The sequence below is a fragment of the Palaemon carinicauda genome, unplaced genomic scaffold (genome assembly GCF_036898095.1).
Source record: "Palaemon carinicauda isolate YSFRI2023 unplaced genomic scaffold, ASM3689809v2 scaffold386, whole genome shotgun sequence".
Taxonomy (NCBI): domain Eukaryota; kingdom Metazoa; phylum Arthropoda; class Malacostraca; order Decapoda; family Palaemonidae; genus Palaemon; species Palaemon carinicauda.
In genome coordinates, this window is record NW_027171530.1 from 12,841 (window position 1) to 29,336 (window position 16,496).

At 47.6% G+C, this 16,496-nt stretch overlaps 1 long non-coding RNA gene across 1 annotated transcript in view; it reads left to right on the plus strand.

The window, feature by feature from the left end:
* The first annotated feature begins 1,431 nt into the window (after positions 1-1,431).
* The window catches only part of LOC137636775 (uncharacterized), a 47,135-nt gene continuing 32,070 nt past the window's right edge, over positions 1,432-16,496 (plus strand). Inside the window, exon 1 of the long non-coding RNA XR_011043216.1 lies at positions 1,432-1,678. This is a non-coding gene — a long non-coding RNA (uncharacterized lncRNA). The remainder of the gene's footprint in view (positions 1,679-16,496) is intronic.

Here is a 16,496-nt window from a genome sequence, read left to right on the forward strand (position 1 = left end):
GAGAGTGTGCTCGAGTGTACCCTCAAGCAAGAGAACTCTAACCCAAGACAGTGAAAGGCCATGGTACAGAGGCTATGGCACTACCCAAGACTAGAGAACAGTGGTTTGATTTTAATTATTCCATTGTTTAACTCCCTGATAGAGATAAAACTGTTCACATTTCTTTACACGTACGAAGGGAAGAGTTAAGTTATAGAGTCTCTTGTTCCATATTGGTGTGCTGATTGTACCTGAATTATTTTTTTGTCTAATGGATGGATATTTATGCAGCGAAAGTGTTTGAAACATCAAATTCATTAGGTTAGGTTAGGTTAGGTTAGGTTAGGTTAGGTTAGGTCATTAAGGAGAGTTTGTAGGTGTCCTCCAACTTCAGAATCGAGAGAGACAGAGGTGATGTATGAGCTAAATAATCACTGAAAGTTATTATTCTCACCAGTTTTTTATTTTTTTTTATTTTTGCATAATGATTAGCGGTTGTAGGACGTTTCTACTGCAACTCCCCCACGCTGTAATGCAGTAATTTGAATAGAAAAACACTAATTTAATAGATCTATACACAAGTTCATGCCTTACAAATGGGATCATCTGTTAGTTTATGCTGCATTTTAATTTAGTTTTGTTATCCTACCCTACCAGTAGAATACGCATTAATTAATATATATTGTCAATTATAGCCCTTTTATTATTGGGTTATTAATTAATGGATAATTATATTCAATGGTGTTTTAATGTAGGCCTATAGAAAGGGTTTTCAGTGAACGTCTAAATCTTTATTATTATTATTATTATTATTATTATTATTATTATTATTATTAGCTAAGCTATAATTCTAGTTGGAAAAGTAATATGCTTTAAACTCAAGGGCTCCAGCAGGGAAAAAATAGCCCAGTGAGGAAAGTAATAACATTAAAACAGATATTTCGTATGTAAACTAATTTTTTAAGAAGACTTATGTCAGCCTGTTCAACATTTAAAGCATATTGATAATAACGTCATATTTACTGCCCATGGTATTCGAAACAAAAAATATATATTTATTTAAATTTTAGACTTAAAATTTATTGGATTAAATAATGAAAAAGAGAAGATTTAAAGTCTAAAATCCTCATGGAGAATTACTGGAACATCATCGTCTTGAAGCAGGGTTGCCAGCTATGGGGATTTATCCCCTAGATTTGGAGACTTATCCCTACATTTGGGAATTTATCCTTAGGTTTGGGGATTTTGGATGACTAGTGACGATATTATCTACATGTATCTATGAAGAAGAAACAGAGATGAGTAAACCTTTATATTGTTGCAATTAGTTTATTTATAATTACATGAAGTATAACGAGTCATTTCTGTATTAGAAGCAAATATATTTCTGGAAATGGGGATTTTTTATCAAGAGTTTTAGGGAATTTTACATTAGCCCACCTTGGCGCCTGCCTGTCAGTCATTTCCCTCTCTGACATTTGTCAGTCACATTATTTGTGTACTAATCTCTATATTCGTGATTATTAAGAAGAATTCGTGTTTATTAAATGGTACAAACATCACCTATAGGCTGGAGGTTAATAAATGACCGGGACAAAAGAAGTAAAAACTAGGACCGGCTTCCAGTTAGAGTTCCAGGACCGGCTTCCAGTTTGATTACCCGGCACTAAGAGTTTTCGTCATCCTGCCAAGTTTAAATGTAAGTATAGACCATCTCCATAAAACCTAAGTGTAACAGAGATAATCTGGCTAATTACCGGTGAAATTTGTATGAAAATAGCGTAAACTTAGGTCCAGAATATGAATCCAAGATGGCTATCAGATGATAGGAAACCGGCAGCCATCAGTCTACTCGATATTTGAATACCCATTTTAAGATTTTAAGTTTATTTCATTTCACTCTGACGGAGTTTTTAAAAGTGTTTTATTAATTATTGTGCAAATATTAAACTTATCTCTTGAGCCACTAGTTCTGTTATCCCCAGTTTCAACGTCAATGCTATTTAACCGGCATTTTTGGGGGGCTTTTGGAAATTATGCCTAAGGTATTGGTAGGCCTTTAATTTTTAGTTTCGTATTCTTTAAAATTGAAATATGTAGGCCTACTCTGCTGTTAAGTAATTGTGTAATACAGAAATGTAAAGTATAGTACCATGTACAGTATGGGGTTACTTGGCCTATGAATGGCCTTTCTAACTTAATATTTGTAAATTTAAGCAGATAGAAAAGTAAACGCTGGATGAACAATTAGTAATTCGATATATTGTCGATATATTGGTTTAGGATTTTTGAAAATTTGTCGAATATACAGTAATAATTGGCTTATAGTATAGCAGACTGGTGTTGATCAGTAGAAAATGGGTTTGAAGGCTGCTCATGAATGCCAGAGGCAAGGGACGGTGACATTGCCCTATCAAGCAGGACAATGCCCTAGAGACTGACCATATATATGTGCCCAAGCCCCATCCCCACCCAAGCTAGGACCAAGGAGGGCCAGGCAATGGCTGCTGATAACTCAGCGGATAGACCTACAGGCTCCGCCAAACCCCTTGTTCTTAGCTCGCAAGGATGATGAGGTTGCATCGACCAAAGAAACTAAGTTTTAGCAGGACTCTTTAACTCCAGTCAGGCATTCACTAGTCATAGACGTTACCACAATGGCCATCACAACCCTTTTGTTCCGTTTTTGGTGTTATTGTAGTGTATTACAGGGTAATGTAACCTAGGGAAAAAAAACTACGTTTTCTTTTTGAAAAAATTGTTCTTCGAAAATGACACTCGTTCCCGTTGCAAATGAATAGTTTCAGAAATATATATATCTATCCTACGATAATGGGGGACCCCCAGTGGGAACTCGGGTTTTGGGTGGGGAAAACATGCTGGGGAAACTATATATAAACTTAAAACAAGCCTTTCTTCTCTATACATTACCTTTTTGGACGTATAGTAAACGGAGGAAAAGACAAAACAGTATAACTGGATAAACTTTGGAGCCGTCGTTGCAAAGGCTCTGTCTTGTGAAAAAATACAGTAACCAGAGCTGCCAACGTGTGGTGTAGATCAAATGTTAGCGTAACATGCTACCGTTAGCAGTGTTTTTCATTTAATTTTTCTCATCCTACTAGTCGCTCCAGTACGTTCGTTTGTACATAGCAGGTTTAGGTTTCGACCTTCTGCGCATAAACCCTGCCTCCCTGTGCAGAGACTTTTCCTCCACCTATAGGATTTCTTCTTCTCTAATCGTGAAATGTAACTTCGTCTCTACCAGCTCTGTTCAAGTCTAATATTTGATTAGTTATGTAATATCCTCGTATACATGTTTCCTTTGACCCCAGTATTACTTGTTTTATAATCCGATACCTTATAAAATCACCTCATTTTATACACCCGTCAAATGTTTTTTTATTATACATAACATTTTATCTTCATATATTACTTTTATACATTTTGTAATAACCTCTGTCATTCCCAGATTTCACATAAATACTTGCTCTGGACAAGTTTCCCATTCTGTTCGTTCATGTTTACTCTCTAGACTCCGTTGTTTTTCAGTTAACCAATCACGAACCCATACGTATGTATAGTTTGCATTAGGGGGTTAATATTTCCCTACCCCCACCTTCCAACAAACCGTTTTCCATGGAAACCTTTGCCCAAGTCACGTCCTTGTTAGTACAAGTGTAGTCTTTTTGCGTATTTTACAATGGAAGGTTTAGAAAAATGTAACGTCTTCAGAAATCCGTACTAGTAAGTATTTTGGTGTATTCCAATGTTGATAATTTTCTGAAATCACGTAATGTAATATACCAACTTTTACAGTGTTCCAAGTGCAGTACTAATCTAAGGCAAAACTGATAAGACACCACAGACTCAGTCACAATACCCCTGTGACCCCTAAGTTACGTCATCACGGTCATAAAAGCAAATCATTAATTTCTTTAATTTTAATGTGTTAGTTTTACTATATTTTGTTAAGAGTGCGAAGCTCAACATTACCGCTTGCCAGTGCATACGAGTTGATGTTTTATTTTCCTGTGGTCGTAAGAGAGGAAGAAGAACCATTATATTTAACGTTGCTAATGTTATCGTAACATTGCTAACGTTAGCGTGTATAGCTAAACATTACCGCTTGCCAGTACATACGAGCTTGTTTTATTTTCATGCGAGCGAAGCGAGCTAATGGCGGAACAAGAACCATTATATATAATGTTTTCATAACAGTGCTAACGTTATCGTAACGTGAGTGAAGTGATAGGCAATGTAACCTAGGGAAAAAACTACTTTTTCTTTAAGATAAAAATGTCGCTCCGAAAATGACACTCGTTCCCGTCGCAAATAAGTAGTTAATGGGGACCCCCAGTGGGAACTCAAGGTTTTGGGTGGGGAAACGATATATAAACGTAAAACAAACCTCTTCTTCTCGATACATTACCTTCTTGCATGTATAATAAACTGAGGAAAAGACAAAACAGTATAACTGGTTAAACTTTGGAGGTGTCGTTGCAAATGCTATGTCATGAAAAAATACGGTAACCAGAGCTGCCAACGTCTGATCTAGATCAAATGGTAACGTAACATGCTAACGTTAGCAGTGTTTTTCATTTAATTTTTCTCATTCTACTTGACGGTTGTAGTCGCTCCTGTTCGTTCATTTGTACATAGCAGGTTTCGACCTTCTGCGCAAAAACCCCGCCTCCCTGCGCAGAGACTGTTCCTCCACCAATAGGTTTTCTTCTCTAATCGTGAAATGTAACCATTTGCCTCTCCATCAGCTCTGTTCAAGTCTATTACTTGATCCAGTTCAACTATACCATTCCTTTTATGTAATACCCTCGTATACATATTACGATTAACCCCAGTATTACACGTTTTATTTTCCGATACCTTATAAAATCACCGTTTTATATACCCATCGAATATTATTTATCATGCATTCCATTTTATCTTCATATATTACTTTTATATATTTTGTTATTACCTTGTCACTCCCAGATTTCACAAATAATTGCTTTGGACAAGTTTCCTATTCTGGTTCATTCATGTTTACTCTCTAGACTCCGTTGCTTTTCCGTTAACCAATCACGAACCCGTTCGTATGTAAAGTTTGCATTAGAGGGTTAATATTTTCTTACCCCCACCTTCCAACAAACCCTTTTCCGTGGAAACCTTTGCCCAAGTCAGGTCTTTGTTAGTTCAAGTGACGTCATTTTGCGTATTTTACGATCCGTAATAACAGCAACCAGTTGGGCTATTTAAAGTTAGTCGAATTGGTTGTTCTGTTGGTTTGTGGTTGAAATGGTCAAATTCGGTCAAGTCAAGTAGCCGAACTGGGTGTTGTTGTTGCGGTTGAAATGAAGGTGAAAACCGGTTAAATCATGAAAACATAAACATCAAGCTCGTATGTACTGGCAAGCGGTAATGTTGAGCTGCGCACGCTGAAAAAATAGTAAAACTAACAACGATAAAATTAAAAAAATTAATGACTTACTTTTATGGCTGGGATGACGAAGCTTGTGGATCATCAGTGTGTTGTGACTGTGATGACTTAACTTCTATGACTTAGACGTGGAAAGTTGTGGGTCATCTGGGTCTTGTGACTGTGACGTCGGGTGTTGCGGGTCTTGGGGGTCCCCCGGCTGTTGCTGTATTGGAGGTAGAGGAGGGTACAGGCTACTGACAGTAAGAAAGATGTGGTGCTCTGGGTAGTAGTGGATGAAGAAGAACCTGGAAAAATATGGCCTGAAAGTCAGTCTTCATTCCAGGGCTATGGACCCACTCCTTCACTTCTCCGCAGAGCCGTTTTATATTTTGGGTATGGATGGTTGGGTCTTTGGGGTCAACGAAATGTTCCGAGTGGTTTACAGTTTAGTGCTGGTAACCTATTTCAGAAAGAGTGTTGTAGGCTGACCACGTATCGCTAATCATTAACGCTACAGGCTATATATATTGTTGGATTAGAAGAATTAGGGTTGCAGCATCATGTTTAGTAGAGGAGGGGGGGATTATAAGGGATTATAAAAAACCACATTTTACAGTCGCAAGAACATCACCTAACCGAATGTTTCCTACCTAACCTAACCTAACTTAGCCAACCTAACCAAAGGTTCTCCACCTAACCTAACCTAGGAGCCGTATCCTTAGACTGGCGTATTCTTATCTTACCAGTCCCAACGTACTGCATTCACCCCTAAGAAATTTCTTACACACGTTCAATACCCCCAAAGATCTTTGTGGCACTTGACGGTCTCCCATGGTTGTATTTTACTTTTCCAGAATGGGATTCGTCTATTTCAACAACTAAACCGTCACCACCAGTCGCCTCTTGATTATCGAAAAAGTATTCCGTAACCTCCGAACAGAAACTTGGCCAATCGACGCTGGTTTTAGAGGATATATCGATACCCTTCATGAGTTTATCATGATCCCAATGTTTATGTAAGGAATGGTTAACAAATGAAACTATCTTCCATGGGGCGAGGTGACTTTTTTTTCTAAAAATGTACCCTTATAGGCAGTAACTGTATATCTACATCTACATCGCCGTTTCTTCTTTCTCTTAGCGATCTTAGTTTCAGTATTGCAGCAATAGACGTGAATATCTTTCCCGCACGATAGCCACGAACGGCGCTTGGGACACCAAACGCTGGGGTTATTACATTATGAGATTTAAGAAAGTTATCAACATTGGATGACGTATCAAAGAATGCTCCATGAAATTTAGGAAATGCTTTTAAGTACGGAATACTGCAGCCGCTACAAGTTTCTATAACTTCCATCGTAGACTACGCAAAAAGACCTCACTTGACCTAACAAAGACCTGACTTGGTCAAAGGTTTCCTCGGAAGAGGATTTGTTGAGAAGGGTATGGAGAGATCACTTGAAGAGATAAGGGAAGGGGGTTGGGAAATATTAACTCCCCTGTGCAAACTTTCCATACGTATGGGTTCGTGATTGGTTAAGGGAAAAACAACCTAGTCTAGAGAGTAAACATGAATGAGCTAGAATTGGAAACTTGTGCAGAGTAAGTATTTATGTGAAATTTGGGCATGACAAGGTAATAACAAAATGTATAAAGGAATAATAGCAAGATGAAATGGAGTGTGTAATGAATATTTAATGGGAATATAAAATGAGGTGATTTTATAAGAGGAAGAATAATAAAACGTGTAATTCTTAGGTCAAATGTAAAATGTATATGTGGGTATTACATAAAAGGAATGGTGTATTTGTACTGGATCAAGTGAAATACTTGAATAAACCGGGTGAGGTAGAATACTTGAATGTGGCAGGTAAAATGACGTAGTGGGAAAATTGGTAGGGGTTATCATCATCATCATCATCATTTCAGCCTTCAAAAGTCCTTTGTTGGATGTAGGCCTTCCCCAGGTTCCTCCACAGACTTCTATCGCAAGCTATTCTGTGCCACTGTAGCTTATGTTGGTCTAAGTCATCTCGCCAGCGGGTTTTTTGTCTTCCTCGGTTTCTTGTGTATCCTCGGGGTGTCCAGAAGGTTGTTCGTGATGTCCATCGGTTGTCTGTCATCCTGGTAATGTGCCCCGCCCAGTTCCATTTGAGCTTGCTAATGGTTTCAAGGATATCAATTACTTTAGTTTTTTGACGTATCCATTTAGCTGTTTTTCTATCCTTCCATGTTAGATTTAGCATAATTCTCTCATGTGCCCTCTGCATTGTTCGTAATTTAAGGGAAAGCTTTTTTGTTAGATTCCAAGTTTCGGCCCCATAGGTGACAGTGGGGAGGATACACTGATCATAGACTTTCCTTTTTAAGATGATAGGAATCTTCTTATTTTTTAACACTGTACTGGCTCTTCCAAATGCTTGCCAACCGAGGGTTATTCTTCTTTTTATTTCGCTCTCTTTACAGGCGTCATGTAGAGAGATTTGTTGTCCTTGGTAGATGTAGTTGTCCACTTCCTCAATTTGTTGGTTTTCAATTTCAAGTATGTCATCTGCATTTTCAGTATATTTATCGTTCATGACTTTGGTCTTTTGGAAGTAATGTGGAGGCCAATTGATTTGCTTGCTTCATTTAGCTCGGTGAGCATATGTTGAAGCTCTTCTTTGGTGTGAGCAATGATAATGATGTCATCAGCAAATCTTAGGTGACTTAGATATTCTCCATCTATTTTTATTCCTTTTTCTTGCCAGTTGAGTTGTTGGAAAGCTCTCTCCAGGCAGGCAGTAAACAGTTTGGGTGAGCTAGTGTCACCTTGTCTGACACCTCTCTTGAGTTGGAATGGTTCAGAGTCCTTGTGGAGACGAATAAATGATGTTGCATGGTCATAGATGTGACAGAGTACATTAATGTAAACTGAGTCAACTCCCTGTTCTTCCAGCGCTGACATGACCACCTCGGTTTCATCCGAGTCAAATGCTTTGGTGTAATCTACAAGTGCTACTACTAGTGGTATCTTATATTCATTTGCTTTCTCAATGATTTGGTTTACTGTTTGTAGATGGTCAATTGTGGAGTAGCCTCTTCTAAAGCCCGCTTGTTCCCTTGGCTGATTTTCATCAAGCTTTCCTACAATTCGGTTGGTGATCACTTTGGTGAAAATTTTATAAATAACATTAAGGAGGCTGATTAGCCGTTGGTTGTTCATGTCCCTGGGGTCGCCTTTTTTGTAGAGTAGAATAAGGATAGCTTTATTCCACTCTTCTGGCGTTTTGCTCTTCTTCAGACATTCATTGAATAGTCGTGCCAGTCTGACCTGGATTGGCTCATCAGCATCTGCTATTAGGTCTAACGTGATGTTATCTGGTCCCGGTGCTTTCCCTTTCTTCATTTGCTTGACAGCTAGTCTCACCTCGCCTGCTTTGATCTCTGGAAAGTGATGAGATGGGTGTTGATTTGCTCTTTCACGAAGATGGTAACGAGGTCTTTCTGAGGAGTAAAGCTTTTGGTAGTACTCTCTTGCTCGCTTAGCTATTCCATCACGGTTGGTTGTAAGGGATTAGTCGTCTTCTAGCACCCCAGTGAATTGCCGCTTCCCTTGGCCGAGTTTTCTTTTTGCTGTTTTAAACCCTCTGCCTTGTTTGATGACATCTTCAATTATTTTTGTCATCCTATTGCTTAGGTCTTCTCGTTGCTTTTCTGTATAGTTTTGTTTAGTTCTGCTGCTTCAATTTTCTCCCTCACTGTTGATGGGGGCCTTGAGATTTCTCCGTTTTTTCATGAGGTTCTTTGTGTCTTCCGAGAATTTGCTGTTGTCAGAGGGTTTTGTGTCCTGAAACTTCTTTGCTACTTCTTTCAGGGGGATAATAATGTTATTATTCAAGTTTTCAAGATCAGTTTCATTACTGTATTGGTCTTCTAAATTTCCAAGAATCTCGTAGTGCTTTTTTAACTATCTGAAATGTAGATTTGAGAGCTTCAGGTACTTTGATATGTTCTGGTCTTAAGAAGAATAGTTTTTGCCTTTCTTGTTTGGTGTTGATTTGGACTTTGCATCTTACCATCCTGTGATCACTGCCTACATTGACTTGGTTCAGGACATCAACATTTTTAACGATATTATGTTTGTCTACCAGTATGTAGTCTATTTCATTACGTGTTTCATGGTTTGGGCTTCGCCATGTCCATCTCTTGTTTTCACTCATTTGAAAGAATGTGTTCATGATCTTGAAGTTATGTGCTACAGCAAAATTTATCAAGTCATCTCCCCTTTCATTTCTCTCCCCATATCCAAATTTGCCAACGCAATCCTCATTCCCTTTTCCAATTTTAGCATTGAAATCCCCCATTATGATGTTGTAATGGGCTTTGTTGTTATTTAGAGTGGTATATAGGTCATCATAAAAGTTATCCAGTTCCTCTTGGGATGACAATGATGTGGGAGCATATACCTGTATGATAGTTAGTCTGTACCGCTTTGAAATTCTAAGAGTGACACTAGCAACTCTGTCTGATGTGGCTGTGAACTTCTCAATGTTGCTGTGTAAGGTTTGCTTATGAGAAATCCAACACCATTTTGCTTGCTTTCCTTGCCACAGTTGTAAAGCAAGTGTCCGCTTTTAAGCATTTGGATTTTCTCACCTGGTCTTCTCATCTCGGAGATTCCGATAATAATCCCAATTGATGTTCATAATCTCTGTTTCCAGGCTACTCAGAGGTGTATCTCTTCAGAGAGGGTTCTTACATTGTACGTAGCAATGTTAAGCACTGTTTTAGGGTTGGATAGTCACTTATACAGCACACAGTCCCTATCCAAATCAGACTGTGTGGTTGGGCCTTGATTTAAATCCGCTGACCCAACAGGAACGGCCGAATTTTTGTCTGTGGTTGTAACTCATTTGGGGAGATTGTGGGCCATACCCTGCCGCGCTGGCCCATGGCAAGTTGGCAGGGGAAGAAATAGCGAGAAGTAAAGTTTGATAAGGGATTGGACAGTAAATATAGAGGGATGAAAGAATTGAGGGGACAGCATGAGAGAAAAGAATTGACTCCGGGGTTATAAGAGAAGAAATAACCGTATTGGTGGAGGCGGAGTCTATGCGTAGAAGATCGAAAACTGCTATGTACAAATGAACGAACGAGACCGACTACACCCGACCCGTAGAATGTCGACAAATAAATGAAAAATATACCGTTAGTATAGGATATAGTGTAGATAATTAGCGTATTTTTTCATCGGTTAATTATACATTCAAGAAGGTAATGCATAGAGAAGAAAAGGCTTGTTTTACGTTTATATACCGTTTCCCCAGTATGTTTTCTCCACCCAAAACCCCCGAGTTCCCGCTAGGGGTCCCCCATTATCGGCGGATATAAATATATATATATTTCTGAAACTATTAATTTCCGACAGGAATGAGTCATTTTCTAGGAGAACATACTTTTTTCTATAGAAAAAAGTAAGTAGTTTTTCCCCTAGGTTACGGTAACCTGTAATCAACTATAATAAAACCAAATTATGAACTGAAATTGGGTAGTGTAGGTGGTTTAGTAACCGAAGATTTGTCAGCTACAATAGGTGGCCGCTTGGCTAACGTGTGGAGTGTGGCGCTTATCATTTGCCAGTACTGTACAGAGAAGCAAGGAGATGGTAGATAGCGAGTGAGGGGAGTGAGGGGAGCCAGGTTTAAAGGTTGCTCATGAATGGCAGAGGCAAGGCAGGGTGGCACTGCCCCAGAGCCTTGCCAGACAGGTTTGAAAAGGTGGCTCGTGAAGGGCCGAGGCAAGGCAGGGTGGCACTGCCCCAGAGCCGTGCCAGACAGGTTTGAAAAGGTGGCTCGTGAAGGGCCGAGGCAAGGCAGGGTGGCACTGCCCCAGAGCCGTGCCAGACAGGTTTGAAAAGGTGGCTCGTGAAGGGCCGAGGCAAGGCAGGGTGGCACTGCCCCAGAGCCGTGCCAGACAGGTTTGAAAAGGTGGCTCGTGAAGGGCCGAGGCAAGGCAGGGTGGCACTGCCCCAGAGCCGTGCCAGACAGGTTTGAAAAGGTGGCTCGTGAAGGGCCGAGGCAAGGCAGGGTGGCACTGCCCCAGAGCCGTGCCAGACAGGTTTGAAAAGGTGGCTCGTGAAGGGCCGAGGCAAGGCAGGGTGGCACTGCCCCAGAGCCGTGCCAGACAGGTTTGAAAAGGTGGCTCGTGAAGGGCCGAGGCAAGGCAGGGTGGCACTGCCCCAGAGCCGTGCCAGACAGGTTTGAAAAGGTGGCTCGTGAAGGGCCGAGGCAAGGCAGGGTGGCACTGCCCCAGAGCCGTGCCAGACAGGTTTGAAAAGGTGGCTCGTGAAGGGCCGAGGCAAGGCAGGGTGGCACTGCCCCAGAGCCGTGCCAGACAGGTTTGAAAAGGTGGCTCGTGAAGGGCCGAGGCAAGGCAGGGTGGCACTGCCCCAGAGCCGTGCCAGACAGGTTTGAAAAGGTGGCTCGTGAAGGGCCGAGGCAAGGCAGGGTGGCACTGCCCCAGAGCCGTGCCAGACAGGTTTGAAAAGGTGGCTCGTGAAGGGCCGAGGCAAGGCAGGGTGGCACTGCCCCAGAGCCGTGCCAGACAGGTTTGAAAAGGTGGCTCGTGAAGGGCCGAGGCAAGGCAGGGTGGCACTGCCCCAGAGCCGTGCCAGACAGGTTTGAAAAGGTGGCTCGTGAAGGGCCGAGGCAAGGCAGGGTGGCACTGCCCCAGAGCCGTGCCAGACAGGTTTGAAAAGGTGGCTCGTGAAGGGCCGAGGCAAGGCAGGGTGGCACTGCCCCAGAGCCGTGCCAGACAGGTTTGAAAAGGTGGCTCGTGAAGGGCCGAGGCAAGGCAGGGTGGCACTGCCCCAGAGCCGTGCCAGACAGGTTTGAAAAGGTGGCTCGTGAAGGGCCGAGGCAAGGCAGGGTGGCACTGCCCCAGAGCCGTGCCAGACAGGTTTGAAAAGGTGGCTCGTGAAGGGCCGAGGCAAGGCAGGGTGGCACTGCCCCAGAGCCGTGCCAGACAGGTTTGAAAAGGTGGCTCGTGAAGGGCCGAGGCAAGGCAGGGTGGCACTGCCCCAGAGCCGTGCCAGACAGGTTTGAAAAGGTGGCTCGTGAAGGGCCGAGGCAAGGCAGGGTGGCACTGCCCCAGAGCCGTGCCAGACAGGTTTGAAAAGGTGGCTCGTGAAGGGCCGAGGCAAGGCAGGGTGGCACTGCCCCAGAGCCGTGCCAGACAGGTTTGAAAAGGTGGCTCGTGAAGGGCCGAGGCAAGGCAGGGTGGCACTGCCCCAGAGCCGTGCCAGACAGGTTTGAAAAGGTGGCTCGTGAAGGGCCGAGGCAAGGCAGGGTGGCACTGCCCCAGAGCCGTGCCAGACAGGTTTGAAAAGGTGGCTCGTGAAGGGCCGAGGCAAGGCAGGGTGGCACTGCCCCAGAGCCGTGCCAGACAGGTTTGAAAAGGTGGCTCGTGAAGGGCCGAGGCAAGGCAGGGTGGCACTGCCCCAGAGCCGTGCCAGACAGGTTTGAAAAGGTGGCTCGTGAAGGGCCGAGGCAAGGCAGGGTGGCACTGCCCCAGAGCCGTGCCAGACAGGTTTGAAAAGGTGGCTCGTGAAGGGCCGAGGCAAGGCAGGGTGGCACTGCCCCAGAGCCGTGCCAGACAGGTTTGAAAAGGTGGCTCGTGAAGGGCCGAGGCAAGGCAGGGTGGCACTGCCCCAGAGCCGTGCCAGACAGGTTTGAAAAGGTGGCTCGTGAAGGGCCGAGGCAAGGCAGGGTGGCACTGCCCCAGAGCCGTGCCAGACAGGTTTGAAAAGGTGGCTCGTGAAGGGCCGAGGCAAGGCAGGGTGGCACTGCCCCAGAGCCGTGCCAGACAGGTTTGAAAAGGTGGCTCGTGAAGGGCCGAGGCAAGGCAGGGTGGCACTGCCCCAGAGCCGTGCCAGACAGGTTTGAAAAGGTGGCTCGTGAAGGGCCGAGGCAAGGCAGGGTGGCACTGCCCCAGAGCCGTGCCAGACAGGTTTGAAAAGGTGGCTCGTGAAGGGCCGAGGCAAGGCAGGGTGGCACTGCCCCAGAGCCGTGCCAGACAGGTTTGAAAAGGTGGCTCGTGAAGGGCCGAGGCAAGGCAGGGTGGCACTGCCCCAGAGCCGTGCCAGACAGGTTTGAAAAGGTGGCTCGTGAAGGGCCGAGGCAAGGCAGGGTGGCACTGCCCCAGAGCCGTGCCAGACAGGTGTGAAAAGGAGGCTCGTGAAGGGCCGAGGCAAGGCAGGGTGGCACTGCCCCAGAGCCGTGCCAGACAGGTGTGGAAAGGAGGCTCGTGAAGGGCCGAGGCAAGGCAGGGTGGCACTGCCCCAGAGCCGTGCCAGACAGGTGTGGAAAGGAGGCTCGTGAAGGGCCGAGGCAAGGCAGGGTGGCACTGCCCCAGAGCCGTGCCAGACAGGTGTGGAAAGGAGGCTCGTGAAGGGCCGAGGCAAGGCAGGGTGGCACTGCCCCAGAGCCGTGCCAGACAGGTGTGGAAAGGTGGCTCGTGAAGGGCCGAGGCAAGGCAGGGTGGCACTGCCCCAGAGCCGTGCCAGACAGGTGTGGAAAGGTGGCTCGTGAAGGGCCGAGGCAAGGCAGGGTGGCACTGCCCCAGAGCCGTGCCAGACAGGTGTGGAAAGGTGGCTCGTGAAGGGCCGAGGCAAGGCAGGGTGGCACTGCCCCAGAGCCGTGCCAGACAGGTGTGGAAAGGTGGCTCGTGAAGGGCCGAGGCAAGGCAGGGTGGCACTGCCCCAGAGCCGTGCCAGACAGGTGTGGAAAGGTGGCTCGTGAAGGGCCGAGGCAAGGCAGGGTGGCACTGCCCCAGAGCCGTGCCAGACAGGTGTGGAAAGGTGGCTCGTGAAGGGCCGAGGCAAGGCAGGGTGGCACTGCCCCAGAGCCGTGCCAGACAGGTGTGGAAAGGTGGCTCGTGAAGGGCCGAGGCAAGGCAGGGTGGCACTGCCCCAGAGCCGTGCCAGACAGGTGTGGAAAGGTGGCTCGTGAAGGGCCGAGGCAAGGCAGGGTGGCACTGCCCCAGAGCCGTGCCAGACAGGTGTGGAAAGGTGGCTCGTGAAGGGCCGAGGCAAGGCAGGGTGGCACTGCCCCAGAGCCGTGCCAGACAGGTGTGGAAAGGTGGCTCGTGAAGGGCCGAGGCAAGGCAGGGTGGCACTGCCCCAGAGCCGTGCCAGACAGGTGTGGAAAGGTGGCTCGTGAAGGGCCGAGGCAAGGCAGGGTGGCACTGCCCCAGAGCCGTGCCAGACAGGTGTGGAAAGGTGGCTCGTGAAGGGCCGAGGCAAGGCAGGGTGGCACTGCCCCAGAGCCGTGCCAGACAGGTGTGGAAAGGTGGCTCGTGAAGGGCCGAGGCAAGGCAGGGTGGCACTGCCCCAGAGCCGTGCCAGACAGGTGTGGAAAGGTGGCTCGTGAAGGGCCGAGGCAAGGCAGGGTGGCACTGCCCCAGAGCCGTGCCAGACAGGTGTGGAAAGGTGGCTCGTGAAGGGCCGAGGCAAGGCAGGGTGGCACTGCCCCAGAGCCGTGCCAGACAGGTGTGGAAAGGTGGCTCGTGAAGGGCCGAGGCAAGGCAGGGTGGCACTGCCCCAGAGCCGTGCCAGACAGGTGTGGAAAGGTGGCTCGTGAAGGGCCGAGGCAAGGCAGGGTGGCACTGCCCCAGAGCCGTGCCAGACAGGTGTGGAAAGGTGGCTCGTGAAGGGCCGAGGCAAGGCAGGGTGGCACTGCCCCAGAGCCGTGCCAGACAGGTGTGGAAAGGTGGCTCGTGAAGGGCCGAGGCAGGGCAGGGTGGCACTGCCCCAGAGCCGTGCCAGACAGGTGTGAAAAGGTGGCTCGTGAAGGGCCGAGGCAGGGCAGGGTGGCACTGCCCCAGAGCCGTGCCAGACAGGTGTGGAAAGGTGGCTCGTGAAGGGCCGAGGCAGGGCAGGGTGGCACTGCCCCAGAGCCGTGCCAGACAGGTGTGGAAAGGTGGCTCGTGAAGGGCCGAGGCAGGGCAGGGTGGCACTGCCCCAGAGCCGTGCCAGACAGGTGTGGAAAGGTGGCTCGTGAAGGGCCGAGGCAGGGCAGGGTGGCACTGCCCCAGAGCCGTGCCAGACAGGTGTGGAAAGGTGGCTCGTGAAGGGCCGAGGCAGGGCAGGGTGGCACTGCCCCAGAGCCGTGCCAGACAGGTGTGGAAAGGTGGCTCGTGAAGGGCCGAGGCAGGGCAGGGTGGCACTGCCCCAGAGCCGTGCCAGACAGGTGTGGAAAGGTGGCTCGTGAAGGGCCGAGGCAAGGCAGGGTGGCACTGCCCCAGAGCCGTGCCAGACAGGTGTGGAAAGGTGGCTCGTGAAGGGCCGAGGCAAGGCAGGGTGGCACTGCCCCAGAGCCGTGCCAGACAGGTGTGGAAAGGTGGCTCGTGAAGGGCCGAGGCAAGGCAGGGTGGCACTGCCCCAGAGCCGTGCCAGACAGGTGTGGAAAGGTGGCTCGTGAAGGGCCGAGGCAAGGCAGGGTGGCACTGCCCCAGAGCCGTGCCAGACAGGTGTGGAAAGGTGGCTCGTGAAGGGCCGAGGCAAGGCAGGGTGGCACTGCCCCAGAGCCGTGCCAGACAGGTGTGGAAAGGTGGCTCGTGAAGGGCCGAGGCAAGGCAGGGTGGCACTGCCCCAGAGCCGTGCCAGACAGGTGTGGAAAGGTGGCTCGTGAAGGGCCGAGGCAAGGCAGGGTGGCACTGCCCCAGAGCCGTGCCAGACAGGTGTGGAAAGGTGGCTCGTGAAGGGCCGAGGCAGGGCAGGGTGGCACTGCCCCAGAGCCGTGCCAGACAGGTGTGAAAAGGTGGCTCGTGAAGGGCCGAGGCAGGGCAGGGTGGCACTGCCCCAGAGCCGTGCCAGACAGGTGTGAAAAGGTGGCTCGTGAAGGGCCGAGGCAGGGCAGGGTGGCACTGCCCCAGAGCCGTGCCAGACAGGTGTGAAAAGGTGGCTCGTGAAGGGCCGAGGCAGGGCAGGGTGGCACTGCCCCAGAGCCGTGCCAGACAGGTGTGGAAAGGTGGCTCGTGAAGGGCCGAGGCAGGGCAGGGTGGCACTGCCCCAGAGCCGTGCCAGACAGGTGTGGAAAGGTGGCTCGTGAAGGGCCGA